The sequence below is a fragment of the Nicotiana tabacum genome, chromosome 24 (genome assembly GCF_000715075.1).
Source record: "Nicotiana tabacum cultivar K326 chromosome 24, ASM71507v2, whole genome shotgun sequence".
NCBI classification, from domain to species: Eukaryota; Viridiplantae; Streptophyta; class Magnoliopsida; order Solanales; family Solanaceae; genus Nicotiana; species Nicotiana tabacum.
Window position 1 is genome coordinate 95,844,571 of NC_134103.1, and position 19,516 is coordinate 95,864,086.

The 19,516-nt window shown below is 41.2% G+C and overlaps 1 pseudogene; it reads right to left on the reverse strand.

Annotated features, from left to right (window-relative positions):
* LOC107808508 (protein SLOW GREEN 1, chloroplastic-like) overlaps nucleotides 1-19,516 on the reverse strand; it is a 53,125-nt pseudogene that overhangs the window by 20,920 nt on the left and 12,689 nt on the right.

Below are 19,516 nucleotides of genomic sequence, written 5' to 3' on the forward strand. Positions count from 1 at the left end.
AAGTGAAATTTGAAATTTTCATGACCAAAAAATGATGCCGAAAAAAGTTTTAAAAAATTCCAAAAAAGTAAAAAATTTCTTATGGACAAACAGAACTTTAGTTGATGTGAAAAAAAAATGACGGTGGATCTACGTATTGTTGTAACTAGGCTTTAAGGTGTTTTATAGTGCTTTATAATAGTGAATTGGTATGGCGCTCCTATTTTTGTTATTGCTTAGGGTTTTTTCTTCTTCCTCTTAATTGCAAAATGGATTTGTTATTATTTTGACTAATTGATGATTGGGTTTTGCTTTTTTATAATATTTGAAAGTTATGTTTTATATTTGAGCTCATCTGGAGTAGATTGTGTGTTGAATTGTTGAAATTTGAAGAACAAAGTTTTTATTTCTGGAAAATTTTCACTTCTAACTAAAAAGTCTTAAGTGCATGCAAAAATTAGCTGCACTTCTGACCAATTAAGGATTAAGTGCATCTTAAGTGCAATTTTGTACTTCAGACTAAAAGCATTTTAAGTGCATGCAAATATTAGCTAACACTTCAGACTAAAACACTCCTAAATACATCTTAAGTTTGCATCTTCATACGCGAATTTTTCTAACTTCAGACTTAAGTTAATTTTAAAGCGGGTAAACTTGCAAATTTTTATACAATAAGGGTATAGCTTCAATAATGACCCAAATATCGGATATATATGCAAATTCCCGGGCGAATGATATTTACTTTTTAAAGAGCCCAAAGGTTCGCTTTTTTCTTTTACTGAACACAGTACCCCATAATGTTAAAAAATTACCTCCCTTATGGTTATCAACAATGTTATGAAATAGAATTAATTTTTATGTGAGTTGATTGTGTAAAATCTAGTGATTAAGACTTAAACTCATAAGATCTCGAAATAGCATAAAAGATAACAAACCACGCCGTGGCTACAATAAATTCAGTGCCTAAAGAGAAAAGAACACTGAGCAGGCCGAAAGATTAGATATGTTGCGCGGACTTTTTAAAATGTTGTTATATCTTTGTTGGATCCTTAAAAAATACAATATTATTGGAAAATCCAACACGCCCCCAACGACATTTTTGGAGAGTCCGAACAATATAGGCTAGGACACTGCACCTTGTAGAGTTAGTGAATATAGTTTATTAGTATGTTGCACCTTGACAAAGAAGTATTCCCATAGTCTATATACGGATAAACCATGTGAATATAGTTTATTAGTACGTTGCACCTTAACAAAGAAGTATTCCCATAGTCTATATACGGATAGACCAATGTGTCTATCTCTTCAATAATTACTGTTTATTGCTTGAGTTTGAATGAAACATATCTTAGAAAAAAGATATCCAGTCGCCCCGGTGGAATACATTGTATACGGTCAAAATAGATTTCGGTTTTTCTATGTTCGATCAAGATCGAGTGGCATGAAATCGGAGTAGGATTTTGGCAATAAGATCTGAAGACGGTACAAACGAGCCTCGAGCCCGAAGACTGCTCGAGGAGTCGGCTCGATAATCTTATCGAGCCCGAGGTATTGCTTCGAGGTCGGAAGTGCATCACGCCCACCCCGAAGGTCGAACTCGAGCCAAGACTGAAGGGCCGACCCAGTGATGGGTTCGAGCCAGTATCGAGCTCACAGACAAGAGTCATTACAATCGCACCAAGAGAGAGAATCTTGGCGGGAATCGAGGAAGAGACAAATCATCATGGGTTCTCCACTATATGCTTTATTTTATTATTTTTGTTATAAATAATGTAATGACCCTCTATTATAAAAGGGGGATCCTTGTAAACACTGGAGCCGGGGGGGAAAGATTGGAAAACAACAGACCTTTTCTTATAGACAAAGATATCTCCTTATACTTGTCTTACTTCATCATATTTTCTATTCATCATTCTCATTCTCATAGTCAAAATACTTGTATTGTTATTTTTGTATCAAAGGATATTACATATCCTTAGAACCATACATAAATTTAATATTATCCGATTTTTCGGGTAAACAGTTTGGCGCCCACCGTGGGGCTAAAGATAACGGTGATTGTTTGATATAAACCTACAGTACACACCAACTTACAACTTCAAATCAGGAATGGCTTTACCTATCGACCACGAAGCCGGCCTTCAAGATGAAACCAACAACTTGGCACCCGGAAGCCCCTTAGATAATGGCACTGAGGTTCGAATCGAAGCACCCGAAATTCGAGCCGAAGTACCATTGGATGTCAATTCACAAATAGCTCTAGAGGCGCATCAACATTTCAAACCGGAAAGAAGAATCCAGGGCGGTACCCGATCCGTAGCTGTCACGCCCCAAACTAGGGGAGGCACGACTGGCACTCGATACTGTATTCGATCGAGTTAGCCACTAAACATACTAGCTAATTAGACTGGGGGCCCAACAGATCGGGTAGCACAATATCTGAAATACTAAGCCTGGACCGTAAGGTTATGACATGAATAGCAATAAGCCATATAAACATAGGTAGACAAGCCAAAATAATAAAATACTAGCTGGCTGACGAGGCCACGACTGAAGACATACATTCCTACACACCTATATATACATGCCAAGACTATGGGATGGAGACTAAAAGCAGCAAAAAGAAACCCAGAATATTGTGTCAACAATAGCCTCTAAGAGTGTCATAAGCACTGTCGGGATAAGGCCCCAACTATACCCAAACTGTACAACAAAAGTAACCATCCTATGAAAGCTCCAGGAAGAGGTGGAGCTTACCAACTCACAGCTGAACCCCGAAATCCTAGCAAAGGGGTCGATCAGAGTCCCTACCTGGACCTGCACGCACGAAACAAAAATGCAGTGTCCCCAGGCAACGGGACATCAGTACGAATAAAAATGTACTGGTATGTAAGGCAGAAAGTAGAATCATACATAGCTGATGTAAAAAGGTAATAAAGATACCACCTGACACTGAAACTCTGATAGCCTCCATGGCCGACATCCGACCTCATAGTAATAAAATATGCATGGTATGCTCGTGTAATCGTATGTCGTGAATACATATATATTGATGTAAATGCATGACATACCCAACCAAATGCTAGCAATGGCGGTCTCTCCCGGTAGCTAACCGGTATCATATTGCCAACCTGTGGCCATCTGTACAATATATGTAGTCTTTCGGGCAAATAGGCCCCTTACCTCCGATGATAGCTCGAAGTCCATGCATAATATGTCATGTATGATATGAACTTTGAATGCACATAATAAGCCATAACAAGAACTTAGCCAACCTTGGCTCATTGGTACTCTTATTCTCATAATCTCATAATCACCTTCGTATCGCATACAAATGTCTCGTGGAACCTCATATCTTTTTTAATAAGTTTGAAAACTTAACTCGAATTTTAGAAAGATAACTTAACTCTGAATATGTTCATAAAAAGCTTAAGGTGCTTCACTTAGTCCTTATACCTGATTTCTTGATAATTAGTAAAATAAAGTATTTCAAAAAAATCAAATGTTTTAGTAGTTTAAACATAAAATTTATATTTGAGAATTTTGAAATCGACGTGTCACTTTAGAGATTTTAAAATACACTTTAACAAGGAAGAAGGACTGATCGCAAATACTAAATACCTTTATTTTTAAGTCACACAACCCAAAGATGAATAAGAATTCATATATATGGACATATATTTAAGAAAGCCGACAAAATGACATATATAGATGTCGAATACCCTTTTTAACCGAACGAGTGAAATATCAACCTAATAGCATCATGAAAATACTTCAGCTACGATACCAATGCCTTTCACAGAAGGTCTTTCTAGCAACAGAATAGTAAAATATCACATTCGGCGTCTTAGGAATTTCCCAAAATTCGTGCTAAAAGGAAGGATGAAGCTTAACCTTAACATACCTCTCCAACGAACGTCCGAATTCCTGTAGTTCCTTCACGAAAGTTGTTCCTTACGTCCTAAGCTTCGAAACCACTATATATATGCAGCTTATACGCACTTATAAACAGTTCATAAATGAGTTTATATCGGCAGATTTGCCATATGACCCTAACTTGACGAAACGCCGGTAGAACTTTGTAAAAACGATCATAAAAGAGTCCCAAGATGATTAACTTGGCAAACCAAGTATAAATCCTGAAAAACCAGCAAGAACAACAATTTCCTATCTTCCAAAAATAGCTCCAAACACAGCTAATAGAAGGGAAAAACGATTGCAAAGCGTAGAGATTGCGCTTCTAGGCACGGGGGCAAACTTTAACGATAGAAATCGTTAAAAACGCACCTTAATCACTCAAGAACACCATGAAACCCTCTCTTAAGCTTTCTCACTGTTTTGGGACGAAGAGGAAATGTTTTGGGGTCTTAAAAGTCGGATTTTTCGACTTATACCACTTGTTTGACCCGACCCAATTCGCGACCCGATTTCAGCCCGGACAGTCCGCGGTAAAAGAGCCATAACTCTTTACTCCAATGTCGGTTTGATGTGAGATTTATTTGGTTGCAAACTAGACTCTCGTAGACCTTCGATTTGGTAGGTTGTGGGTCCCATAACTCTTTATATATTGGGAGAAATAGTCTGATACATTTGACCCAAAGTTTAGAAAATTTATTATTGAAATTTACGATAACTTCTGCCGACCTTTATTTCGCAACTTGCTTGACTCCAAAACTTAACATGTGACCAGTGTGATATTATAATACCTCATAGTACATTATTCTTAGTATATTATACACTCTTAGTCTTATCCCACAAGTGCAAGTTAACTTAAACCTTCCGAACGCGCGGGGTGCTATCCGAGCCATTTATTTAACCATGAACCTTTGTTTAAGGGACTCCTTTGACTTAAAGCTTTAGTTTAGTTCCTTGATATTACCACACATTTTCAGTCTTATTCCCCCAATGTGCTATACCCAATCATATATACCTAATATAACCACGCCACGTTACGTATATTACGTAAGAAAAGAGAGAAATACCTGGGGTCTCACAGTCTCCCCCCCTTAAGAACATTCGTCTGCGAATGGGTCAAGTCAATTCTTTGATTTCATTTCTTGTCCGCTAATATGTTATTTGCGAGGCTATATTTGTTACATTTACAAAGCATAAATCAAATTCTGAAGATTCCAACTACTAGGCTTCGTATAGCTATCTCGCAATAAGAAATTTAAATTGCACTTTCAAGTCATTTAAAATCCAATTAAGTTACTGTAAAGAAATAATTGGCAATTATTTAAATGCGACTCACCTTAAGTCGTAAATAGGTAGGGGTACTTCTTCCTCATTTCCTCCTCAGCTTCACAGGTCATTTCCTCGATGTTGTTATTTCGCCATAACACTTTCACGGAAGCCACTTCTTTAGTTCGAAGCTTCCTTACCTGCCGATCTAAAATAACTACTGGTACCTCTGCATAAGATAAGTCTTCAGTAATGTGAATATCCTCAATGGGCGTAATACGTGAAGGATCTCCAATGCACTTCCGCAACATAGATACATAAAACACAGGATGGACTGCTTCCAATTCTAAAGGCAAATCAAGCTCGTACGCCACCCTACATATCCTCCGAATAATATTATACGGTCCAACATACCTGAGGGCTGAGCTTCCCCTTCTTTCCAAATCGCATGACGCCCTTCATAGGCGATACTTACAGGAAAGCCCAATCTTCTACATCAAACTCTAAGTCTCGTCATCGAACATCTGCATAAGACTTTTGCCGACTTTGTGCTGTACGCAGCCGGTCTCTAATAAGTTTTACCTTTTCTATTACTTGCTGGACTAAGTTAGGACCTAGCAACTCTGCTTCCCCGACCTCGAACCAACCGATCGGCGACCTACTCTTCCCCCCGTATAGTGCTTCGTAAGGAGCCATCTGAATACTAGCTTGGAAGCTGTTATTATAAGCGAACTCAATAAGAGGTAGATGATCATCCCAACTTCCTTTAAAATCTAGCACGCAGGAACGTAACATATCCTCAATTGTCTGAATAGTACGCTCTACCTGTCAATCAGTTTGCGGATGAAAAGCGGTGCTAAGATTTACCTGCGTGCCTAGACCTTCTGAAAAGATTTCCAAAAATATGCTGTAAATTGAGCCCCTCGATCAGAGATAATAGATAATAGCACTCCGTGAAGGCGAACAATCTCTCGAATGTAAAGCTTGGCATAATCTTCGGCTGAATATGTCGTCCTGACTGGCAGGAAATGAGCAAATTTTGTAAGCCTATCAATAATTACCCAAATAGAATCATACATCCGTGGAGTGTGAGGCAAACCAGTTATGAAGTCCATATTTATCATGTCCCATTTCCATAATGGAAGCTCAATACACTGAGTTAGGCCTCCAGGCCTCTGATGTTCGGGTTTAACTTGCTAGCAGTTGGGACATTGGGCTACCATCTCCGCGATATCTTTTTTCATTCCATTCCACCAATAGATCTATCGAAGGTCCCGATACATCTTTGTCGCTCCGGGATGAACTGCATATCTAGAATAATGGGCCTCCGAAAGAATCTTGGCACGGAGCTCTCCTACTGACGGTACACATAAGCGGCCCTGGTATCTAAGGACTCCATCTCCAGATAGCTCAAATAAAGGTTGTCGCTGCTGTGGAATACTTTCCCTCAGTTTTATAAGCTCGGGATCCTCGTGTTGTCGCTCTTTCACTTCAGTAACAAAAGAAAATTTTGCCGTATTCTGAACGAGAATCCGTCCACCCTTTGTATCTACCAAACGCATCTGCAAACTAGCTAGCTGGCATAGATATTTGGTCATCTTGACCTTATCAGCTTCAACATGGCTTAGACTGCCCTTGGACTTCCGGCTAAGGGCATCAGCAACAATATTAGCTTTGCCGGGATGATATAAAACATCAACATCATAGTCCTTTAGTAATTCTAGCCATCTTCTTTGTCGTAGGTTCAGCTCCCTCTGTTTAAATAAATACTGAAGGCTCTGGTGGTCGGTGAAAACATCAATATGAACCCCATATAGATAATGCCGCCAAATCTTTAGGGCAAATACAACTGCGGCTAACTCAAGATCGTGCGTAGGATAGTTCTGTTCATGTTTTCGCAACTGTCTGGAGGCGTACGCGATAACCTTACCATGCTGCATAAGAACACAACCTAGGCCAATTCTCGAGGCATCACAATATACAACATAACCCTCGGTGCCATCCGGAAGAGTCAAGACAGGTGCCGTAGTAAGCCTTTTCTTTAGTTCCTGAAAACTTTGTTCACATGCCTCAGTCCACTGAAACTTAGCTCCCTTATGTTTCAGTTTCGTCAATGGTGCAGAGATAGAGGAAAATCCCTCCACTTACCTTCGGTAATACCCTGCCAAGCCTAAAAAGCTATGAACCTCTGTCGGATTCAAGGGCCTCGGCCAAGTCATCACAGCTTCAATCTTTTGGCCATCAACCTTGATACCATCGCCGGTAATAACATGACCAAGAAAAGCTATAGAAGTTAGCCAAAATTTACCTTTAGAGAATTTAGCATATAACCTGTAGTCCTGGAGAGTCTGCAATACAGCTCGCAAGTGGTCCGCATTCTCGGCTTCCGATCGTGAATATGATGTCGTCAATAAATAAAATCACAAATTGATCCAAGAATGGTTTGAATACCCGATTCATAAGATCCATAAAGGCTGCTGGGGCATTTGTAAGCCCGAAAGACATGACAAGGAATTCAAAATGGCCATACCTCGTCCTAAATATTGTTTTTGGGATATCAATATCCCTGACTCATAGCTGATGATAACCGGATCGCAAGTCGATCTTCGAAAAGCATTTGGCACCTTGTAACTGGTCGAACAAGTCATCAATCCATGGAAGAGGATACTTATTCTTGATAGTGACTTTATTTAGTTGCCTGTAGTCAATGCACATCCGCAAGGACCCATCTTTCTTTCGAGCAAAGAGCACCGGAGCACCCCATGGGGATGTACTTGGCCTAATAAAGCCTTTATCGAGCAAGTCCTTCAGTTGTTCCTTCAATTCCCTTAGCTCTGCAGGAGCCATTCTTTAGGGAGGAATGGATATAGGCTGCGCATCAGGAAGAAAATCTATAGCGAAATCGATTTCCCTTTCGGGGGAAATTCCTGGAAGCTCGTCAGGGAATACCGTCGGGAATTCATTCACAATAGGAACCGACTGAAGAGTCGTTGGCTCCTTATCTATATCCATAACATGAACCAGATGGTATATACAACCTTTAGCAATAAACTTTCGAGCCCTAAGGTATGAAATAAACTTACCCTTGGGCGTGGCTGCATTACCTTTCTATTCAAGGACAGGCTCACCGGGAAAATAAAATCGGACCAACTTTGCACGACAATCAATATTAGCATAACAAGCTGCCAACCAATCCATACCCATAATGACATCGAAGTCTAGCATAACCAATTCAACTAAATCAACAAAGGTTGGACGGTCATTAATTAACACTGTACAATCTCGATAGACATGATTAGCTATAATAGAGTCGCCAACTGGTGTAGACACCTCAACTGGCTGTGGCAACAACTCAGATCTCATGTCAAGCTTACCAGCAATAAATGGAGTAATATATGAAAATGTAGAGCCGGGATCCATCAATGCATAAATGGCATGAGAATGTATTGTCAATATACCTGTGACAACATCTGGGGATGCCTCTGAATCCTGTCGGCCTGTGAGTGCATAAAAACGGTTCTGGCCACCACTAGAACCTGAGGTGTCTCCTCCACCTCTCCCCCTACCACGGACCTGAGTAGACTGTGGACCTGGTCGGGGAGCACGGACTGAGGGCGAAGAGGCTGCTGTGAATCCTGAAGGCTGAGTTGGTGTACCTCTGCCTAACCCCGGGCACCGGCTAATATAATGTCCTATCTGCCCACAATGAAAATATGCACTCGAACCCTGTCTACATTGCCCGGTGTGCAGCTTACCGCACTGAGTACATGGAGGAGTAAGCTGTCTCATCTGTGCAGAACGCTCCTGTCGACGGCCCTCAGGCTGGCCTGAGCTCTGCCCCGGTCCTGACTGAATATAACGATCAAACCGCTGGTCCTGCATCTGTGGTGGGAAACTACCTGCTGACTGAGGTGGATATCGATGGAGTGGGGGCTTAAAATCAACTCGTGGCTCCCTATAAGACCCCATAGTACGAGCCCTCTTACTCGGCTCCCTATCCTTGCGAGTATCACGAATCCTACGGGAAAGGTCCTCTGTAGTCTGAGCGAAAGCCTGTATACGGGAAATATCTACATCATCCGATAGGGATGCAACCCTACAGTCTCTAATCAGATGATCCCCCAAACCATCCACATAATGATGAACTCTAGCCCTCATGGTACATACTATATCTGGTGCATACCTTGCCAAAGAATTAAACTTATGGCTATAATCCCTCACACTCATATCCCCCTGCTTTAGGCTAAGAAACTGGTCAAGACGGGTCTCCCGAACCTCCCGTGGAAAATAATGGGCTAAAAAAGCCTCAGAGAAGTCCTCCCACTCTGCTGGCGGAGCATCAGGTCCTCTAGATCTCTCCCATGCATCATACCATAGGACGGCTACATCACGTAGTCGAAAAGAAGCCAACTCCACAGCCTCAGTGACGGAGGCGTGCATCACCCTCAATACTCTTTACATATGGTCTATAAAGTCCTGGGGATCCTCAGTGGAACTGGATCCTGTAAATAATGGAGGGGCCAAGTGAAGAAACTCTCGTACCGTCGAGCATCCTATACGATCTCTCCGGGCATCTGCACCTGACTCTAGCTGTCGCTCATGAATAGAAACCATCCTAGTCAGCAACTGAACAGCCTCCCTCATCCCCTGCTCCCCAGTCTATGATGGGGGAACTGTTACAACCCAAATTCGCATACCATAGATCACGTCGTAAGTTAGTCGATGTAAATCCAAGAAGAGATTATTTTTGAGATGATAAGAAGTTAATCCTATTGGTCTTAAACGATACAAGGGTGTATAAGAGTGGTTAACAAATATTAGAAGTTAAACGAATCAAGGATGTTGTAACCCGTATTTTCGGGTAACACTAGAGGTGATTAACTGTCCCAAGAGGTCTTGTTTTAATGTATTTGAATCATATAATATCCGCATCATAAGTCTTGAAGTCAAGCGAGTTATGAAACAAAAGTTGATAAAAGTTGTCGCAACTTAGGTTTATAATTTTACTTAAACTTTAGGTCAAATGTTACTGTATTTTTCTCCCAATGTGCTTGGAATTATGGGGTGATCTACCTATCAAATTGAAGATCTATGAGTCTAGTTTCCAACGTATTAAACCGTTCATTGATACGATCTTGGAATAGAGAGATATTCACGTTTTCGCGAGAGTGCGCCAAGCTGCTCTCTATGGGGCCCACAAAGGCGGTTTAAGACATATGGACATATATAAGATACCTCAACCCCGTTTTAAGTCATTATTTTTCAGTATATTCAGACCTTATAACCCTAAAAACAGTCTCTCAAGGTTCTCTCATGATCTAAGACCCAAACAAAGGGCAAACAACACAAATCAAATGTCGGGAATCCCGTGGCGCTAGTAAGTTTCTTGTTCTTCTTGTTGTTGCTGATTTTTGTGTTGTTCCAGCTCGTGTGGGAGGTTGTTTTAAGTGTTTTATGTCCTGTAAATACACCTTCAAGTTTTTAATATCAACCCTAGGTGATTTCAAGTCTTCTAAAGTAATTCTAGTGCCGAAAAACCCGAATTAATTGCTAGTTTTGCTTCCTTGTTCTTGTGGCAGAATTGAAGGGATATTTCGTGGAAAATTAAGGTCAAATTGGAGTTGTTATTTCTGTTTAAAGGTAAGGAACCTCTTACTCTATATATATTTAAGATTATCCAAGTTGCAGCTAAGTCGTTGAAGCTAGAACTTGTGAAATATATATCGAAAAGCTTGGTAGTAATGTTGTTGGTTGGTGGACTGTTTTGGAGGCTCAATATGATTATTAATGATGTTGTTTGGGCTGTTTGGTGATTGTATTGACTTGTGTGAAGTCATATAAATAGGGGAGGTGCTGTCCGTTTCATCGTAAAATAGGTTGTGGTCGATACATAATAGTTACGACGCTTAAACGATAATGATAGTGTCATTTGTCTTATTGTAGACTAAGGAGTCGTGATATTTGCATAGCTTGAGGTTGGGCAGTATATACAAGGTATGTGAGTCTATCCCCTTCATTCTTTTGCACGACTCCGATTGTACATAATATAATGAACGAGCTCCCAAAGATACTCTACTCTTAGAAGCTAGCAGTACTTACATTGCTGCCCTTCTTATGAAACGATTGGTATTGATGTTACTTCTCTTATTCTTATATTATCAATGTTGTTGGTAGTTCCTGATTCTTATAAGTTTCTTGATGAAGAGTTAATCCTAATAACGTGTACGAAGGATACCGACCTTACGTCACTCCGAAAGGTTCAAAATGTGATTCCAATGAGTCCAGCATGCATCATATAAATGTATCTATTTTACTCTACCGAGCCGCGCTATAGTTGGCCGGGTATGGCACCTATTGTGCAACCACTGATCAGTTGGGTTTTACCGAGCTCCACGTGGCCGGGTACGATTCTACCGAGCCCTATGATGGCCGGGTACGTTTTACCGAGCCTATTATGGCCGGGTACGATATGATGATGGTGATGCCCACAAAGGCGTATGTTTTAAAAGTTTATGTATATATATGTATGTATCATGTATTTCATGTCAGTAGCCCTCAGAGGTACCCAGATGTCACAGGTTGTATATTCTCTATCCATGTTTACATTACTGTTCTTACTTATGCTTTCTTGCCTCACATACTCAGTACTTTATTCGTACTGACGTCCTTTTTATTTGTGGACGCTGCATGTCGTGCTGCAGGTCCTGATAGACAGGTAGACGTAGCTCCCCCACCACAGTAGGCTGTCCAGTTCAGCGGTTATTGGCGAGATCCCTTCTCCGGACTTGCCGTGGTCTTGGTATGCATTTTTGTTATAGACCTTATGGGTATGTCGGGGCCCTGTTCCGGCAATGTTGTAGCACTTATGTTCTTTTAGAGGCTCATAGACAGGTGTCGACTTATGTATGGTTTAGAATGCCTTTTCGGCTGATTTTTGTTGTATAGTCTTTCATGGCATCATGATAGCTCGTACCTTATATATAGTTTCTTGACAGTCTTGTCGTCCCATGTTATGTATGTTCATGACATTATCTTTCATTGTTGGATGTTCATGATCCATGACTACTATTTATATTGATCTTGTCGGCCTTTAAAGATAATAAGGAAGGTTAGATAAAATGTACGTTGGTGCTCGGCAAGTATGGCCCGGGTGCTAGTCATAACCCTCCAGTTGGGTCGTGACAGGAACAATAGGTGCTGGAGGTCCTGTGTGCTGCCTCAGGTACCAATGGAACTGGTGAGGCTGGGGGTACTGCATCTCCCTGGGCTCCAACAAGTTCTGGGGAAGCTGAAACTAGGGGTACTGGAGACTCACTGTGAGCCTCTAAGGGAAATCTATCCCTCTGACCCGGTGGGGAACGATCGGTACCTTCTCCGGGATCCATACCTATCTCTCGTTGTGCCATCTCCTGAGCGTAGGTAGCCTGTTAGATAGGAAACACAAAGCGCGATTTAGATTTCATATGTTCTTATAGCTTCGCTCTATAGCACGATCTATTAATTGAAAGAAATGTAACCATTCCTAAATGCCTCATAGCCTCCTGATTATAAGTGTGGTGCACAACACACCCATAAGCAAGACTCTACTAGAAACGGCTTGTGGACTCCCTCGAATACGACCTGCTCTGATACCAAGTTTGTCACGCCCCAAACTAGGGGAGGCACAACTGGCACTCGATACTGTATTCGATCGAGTTAGCCACTAAACATACTAGCTAATTAGACTGGGGGCCCAACAGATCGGGCTGCACAATATCTGAAATACTAAGCCTGGACCGTAAGGTTATGACATGAATAACAATAAGCCATATAAACATAGGTAGACAAGCCAAAATAATAAAATACTAGCTGGCTGACGAGGCCGCGACTGAAGACATACATGCCTACACACTTATATATACATGCCAAGCCTATGGGCTGGAGACTAAAAGCAGCAAAAAGAAACCCAGAATATTATGTCCACAATAGCCTCTAAGAGTGTCATAAGCACTGTCGGGATAAGGCCCCAACTATACCCAAACTGTACAACAAAAGTAACCATCCTATGAAAGCTCCAGGAAGAGGTGGAGCTTACCAACTCACAGCTGAACCCCGAAATCCTAGCAAAGGGGTCGATCAGAGTCCCTACCTGGACCTGCACGCACGAAACAAAAATACAGTGTCCCCAGGCAATGGGACATCAGTATGAATAAAAATGTACTGGTATGTAAGGCAGAAAGTAGAATCATACATAGCTGATGTAAAAAGGTAATAAAGATACCACCTGACACTGAAACTCTGATAGCCTCCATGGCCGACATACGACCTCATAGTAATAAAATATGCACGGTATGCTCGTGTAATCGTATGTCGTGAATACATATATATTGATGTAAATGCATGATATACCTAACTAAATTCTAGCAATGGCGGTATCTCCCGGTAGCTAACCGGTATCATATTGCCAACCTGTGGCCATCTGTATAATATATATAGTCTTTCGAGCAAATAGGTCCCTTACCTCCGATTATAGCTCGAAGTCCATGCATAATATGTCATGTATGATATGAACTTTGAATGCACATAATAAGCCATAACAAGAACTTAGCCAACCTTGGCTCATTGGTACTCTTATTCTCATAATCTCATAATCACCTTCGTATCGTATACAAATGTCTCGTGGAACCTCATATCTTTTTTAATAAGTTTGAAAACTTAACTCAAATTTTAGAAAGATAACTTAACTCTGAATATGTTCATAAAAAGCTTAAGGTGCTTCACTTAGTCCTTATACCTGATTTCTTGATAATTAGTAAAATAAAGTATTTCAAAAAAATCAAATGTTTTAGTAGTTTAAACATAAAATTTATATTTGAGAATTTTGAAATCGACGTGTCACTTTAGAGATTTTAAAATACACTTTAACAAGGAAGAAGGACTGATCGCAAATACTAAATGCCTTTATTTTTAAGTCACACAACCCAAAGATGAATAAGAATTCATATATATGGACATATATTTAAGAAAGCCGACAAAATGACATATATAGATGTCGAATACCCTTTTTAACCGAACGAGTGGAATATCAACCTAATAGCATCATGAAAATACTTTAGCTACGATACCAATGCCTTTCACAGAAGGTCTTTCTAGCAACAGAATATTAAAATATCACATTCGGCGTCTTAGGAATTTCCTAAAATTCGTGCTAAAAGGAAGGATGAAGCTTAACCTTAACATACCTCTCCAACGAACGTCCAAATTCCTATAGTTCCTTCATGAAAGTTCTTCCTTACATCCTAAGCTTCGAAACCACTATATATATGCAGCTTATACGCACATATAAATAGTTCATAAATGAGTATAAATCGGCAGATTTGCCAATTGACCCTAACTTGACGAATCGCCCGTAGAACTTTGTAAAACCGATCATAAAAGAGTCCCAAGATGATTAACTTGGCAAACCAAGTATAAATCCTAAAAAACCAGCAAGAACAACAATTTCCTATCTTCCAAAAATAGCTCCAAACACAGCTAATAGAAGGGGAAAACGATTGCAAAGCGTAGAGATTGCGCTTCTAGGCACGGGGGCAAACTTTAACGATAGAAATCGCTAAAAACGCACCTTAATCACTCAAGAATACCATGAAACCCTCTCTTAAGCTTTCTCACTGTTTTGGGACGAAGAGAAATGTTTTGGGGTCTTAAAAGTCGGATTTTCCGACTTATACCACTTGTTTGACCCGACCCGGTTCGCGACTCGATTTCAGCCTGGACAGTCCGCGGTAAAACAGTCATAACTTTTTACTCCAATGTCGGTTTGATGTGAGATTTATTTGGTTGCAAACTAGACTCGTAGACCTTCGATTTGGTAGTTGTGGATCCCATAACTCTTTATATATTGGGAGAAATGATCTGATACATTTGACCCAAAGTTTAAAAAATTTATTAGAGAAATTTACGATAACTTTTGCCGACCTTTATTTCGCAACTTGCTTGACTCCAAAACTTAACATGTGACCAGTGTGATATTATAATACCTCATAACATATTATTCTTAGTATATTATACACTCTTAGTCTTATCCCACAGGTGCAAGTTAACTTAAACCTTCCGAACGCGCGGGGTGCTACCCGAGCCATTTCTTTAACTATGAACCTTTGTTTAAGGGATTCCTTTGACTTAAAGCTTTAGTTTAGTTCCTTGATATTACCACAAATTTTCAGTCTTATTCTCCCAATGTGCTATACCCAATTATATATACCTAATATAACCACTCAATGTTACGTATATTACGTAAGAGAAGAGAGAAATACCTGGGGTCTCACAGTAGCCCGAGGCACCCATAACGCGGGGGAAATTGGGGCCAGCTTGCGTATGATCTTCGAGATGCTACATGCCCAACTAGTAGTGATAGCTCATTTACAAAGCCAAACTCATAAACAGAGCAGGCCGGATTCCAATCCGCTTCAAGAAATCACCCCCAGAACGGAGCCCGACGTAGTAAAATCAAACGAGCAAGAATTGGGGACCACTCCCGAAATTACTAAATTGCTCGAGGAACTCACAAAACAAGTCGAAGCCAACGACAAGAGAGTGAAAACATACAATGTCAGGGTCGATCAAATCCCGGGGGCTCCACCAATGATGAAAGGGCTTGATTCGAAAACATTCATACAAAAGCCTTTTCCCTTGAGTGCGGCCCCAAAGCCAATCCCCAAGAAATTTCGTACGCCCAAAATTCCCAAATATAACGGTACAACCGATCCTAACGAACATGTCACCTCTTACACATGTGCCATCAAAGGTAACGACTTGGAGGACAATGAGATCGAATCCGTGTTGTTGAAAAAGTTCGGGGAGACCCTCTCGAAGGGAGCAATGATCTGGTATCACAATTTACCACCAAATTCCATCAATTCTTTTGCCATGTTAGCAGATTCGTTCGTAAAGGCACATGTTGGTGCCATAAAGGTTGCAACAAGGAAATCAGACCTCTTCAAAGTAAAGCAAAGGGGTAATGAAATGCTGAGGGAATTCGTATCCCGATTTCAAATAGAACGCATGGAATTGCCACCGGTCATAGACGATGGGGCCGTACAAGCTTTCACCCAAGGGTTGAACGAAATAAGTTTGACAGCATCACGTCGGCTAAAACAAAATTTGATCGAGTATCCAGCAATAACTTGGGCAGATATACACAATCGATATCAATCGAAAATTAGGGTCGATGATGATTAGTTGGGAGCTACGTATGGACCCGTGCATCAGAGCAAGACAGCTACTAAAAGCCAAAGGGAGATCGACAGAGAACAGAGGTCGAGTAGAGACCGATACCAACCGTACATTGCAGATCAGATGAACAATGGTTCGGCACGCAATACAGTTCGAAACAGTCGAAGGATTGATCGAGGAAAAAATTCTCGGGGACTTATGAGCAAGAGCGGATTTGATAAATATTTTGATCCTATAGAAGCACCTCGATTATCAGAGTATAACTTCAGCTTTGATGCATCCGCCATCATGTCGGCTATCGGACGCATCAAAGAAATAAAATGGCCTCGACCCATGCAGACCGATCCTGCCCAAAGGAATCCCAATCAAATGTGTGAATATCATGGCACCCCCACAGAACGGAAGATTGTAGGCAATTAAGAGAGGAAGTAGCCCGCTTCTTTAACAAAGGGCACCTTCGGAAATTTCTGAGTGATAGGGCGAAGAATCATTTTAAAAATAGGGATTTCGGCAAGCAAAACGAGCAAGAGGAACCGTAGCACGTCATTCACATGATCATCGGTGGTGTCGATACCCCTTAGGGAGCGCTTAAACATACTAAAACATCGATTGTGATGGAAAAGCGATCTCGGACTCAAGATTACACACCCGTAGGGACTTTGTCCTTCGATGATGAAGATGAAGAAGAAGTCATCCAACCTCATAATGATGCACTGGTAATATCTGTACTCGTGAATAAAACTAAAATTAAGCGTGTGTTAATCGACCCAGGTAGCTCGGCCAACATCATCAGATTGAAGGTCGTGGAACAGCTCTGTCTGCAGCACCAGATCGTACCCGCGACTCTGGTTCTAAACGGATTCAATATGGCATGTGAAACCACCAAAGGCGAGATAATCCTACCAATAAACGTGGCCAGAACCATCCAGGAAACAAAGTTTCACGTGATCGAAGGTGACATGAGATACAACGCCCTTTTTAGAAGGCCATGGATCCACAACATAAGAGTTGTGCCTTCGACCCTACACCAGGTCCTCAAATTTCCAACATCGAGAGGTGTCAAAACAGTGTACGGAGAACAACCGGCCGCAAAATAAATGTTCGTCGTCGAGGAAACAAAATCAATATCCTCACCTTCGCCGATAAAGGGATCGGGCTCAGAAGGAGAACGGAACACCAAATAGCAATCACAGATGTCGGTTTCGACCCAGTTAGATAACCAGAAGATCGAAGATGATGATCCGAGGATCCCTCGATCCTTCGTGATCCCCGATGATTCTGACGCCACCAAATCAATAATTGAGGAACTGGAGCAAATGATACTAATCAAACATTGGCCCGAACGAAAGGTATACCTGGGGACGGGGTTGAGCCCTGAACTCAGGAAAAAACTTGTTTGATTTATTATCGATAACATTGATTATTTTTCCTGGTCCCATTTAGATATAACAGGGATCCCACCGGACATAACGACGCATCGGTTAAGCTTGGACCATAGGTTCAGACCGGTGAAGCAAAAAAGAAGACCCCAGTCCGAGGAAAAGCACGCATTCATAAAAGACGAGGTAACCAAACTTCTCAATATAGGGTCCATTCGGGAGGTGAAATATCCCGAATGGTTAGCCAATGTAGTTGTAGTGCCTAAAAAGGGGAGCAAACTTAGAATGTGTTTGACCTATAAGGATTTGAACAAAGCGTGCCCCAAATGTGGATTTCTCATCGCATGAACAAATAGAACAAGGATTTCTCATCGAATGATCGATGCCATGGCCGGCCACGAGATCCTCACTTTTCTCGATGCCTATTCCGGGTATAATCAAATCCAGATGAACCCGAAGGACAAGGAAAATACTTCGTTTGTCACCAAAAATGGATCATATTGCTATAATATGATGCCCTTCGGACTAAAAAATGCAGGGGCTACTTACCAACGCCTAGTAAATAAAATGTTCGAAGAACAAATAGGTAAATTAATGGAAGTTTATATTGATGACATGCTAGTTAAATCCCTGCGCGCAGAGGACCATTTGACCCTTTTGTAGGAAACATTCAAGATTTTGAGGAAATACAACATGAAGATCAACCCCGAAAAATGTGCTTTCGGGGTCGGGTCGGGCAAGTTCCTCGCCATCGTGGACAGCGTGAAATCTGTACAAAAGCTAATTGGACGGATTGCAGCCTTAGGTCGATTCATTTTGAGATTATCAGATCGAAGTCACAAGTTTTTCTCTCTACTCAAAAAGAAGAACGATTACTCTTGGACATCGGAATGCCAACAAGCATTAGAGGAACTAAAACGATATCTATCGAGCCCCCACTTTTTCACACTCCAAAAACATACGAAAAACATTGCTTGTACTTGGAAGTATCGGAAGTCCCCGTAAGCAGTGTCCTAGTTCAAAAAGAGCAAGGTACGTAATTTCCCATTTATTATATAAGTCGGGCCTTAGGAGAAGCAGAAACCAGGTATCCACACCTAGAAAAGTTGGCGCTTGCACTGATAAGCGCCTCTAGAAAGTTAAGACCGTACTTTCAATGTCACCCCAATACCCACTTCGTAATATTTTGCACAAGCCCGAACTATCAGGCCGATTGGCCAAATGGGCTATCGAACTCAGTGGGTACGATATCGAATATCAACCCCGTACGGCCATCAAGTCTCAAATTTTAGCAGACTTTGTGGATGATTTTTCGCCAACCCTCGTACCGAAAGTCGAAAAAGAACTCTTGTTGAAATCGGGTACATCATCGGTGGTATGGACCCTTTTTACGGACGGAGCCTCGAACGTAAAAGGGTCCGGACTAGGCATAGTTTTGAAATCGCCCATGGGTAACACTATTAGACAATCTATTAAAACTACCAGGTTGACTAACAACGAGGCCGAGTATGAAGCCATGATTGCCGGTCTCGAGCTAGCTAGAAACTTGGGAGCAGAAGTCATCGAAGCTAATTGCGACTCTTTCCTGGTGGTGAGTCAAGTAAACAAAACCTTCGAAGTCCGAGTAGGTAGAATGCAAAGGTATTTAGACAAACTACGTGTCACTTTGCACCATTTCAAACAATGTACTATACGGCATGTTCCATGAGAACGGAATAATGAGGCTGATGCGCTTGCGAATTTGGGATGGTCGGTCGAGGTAG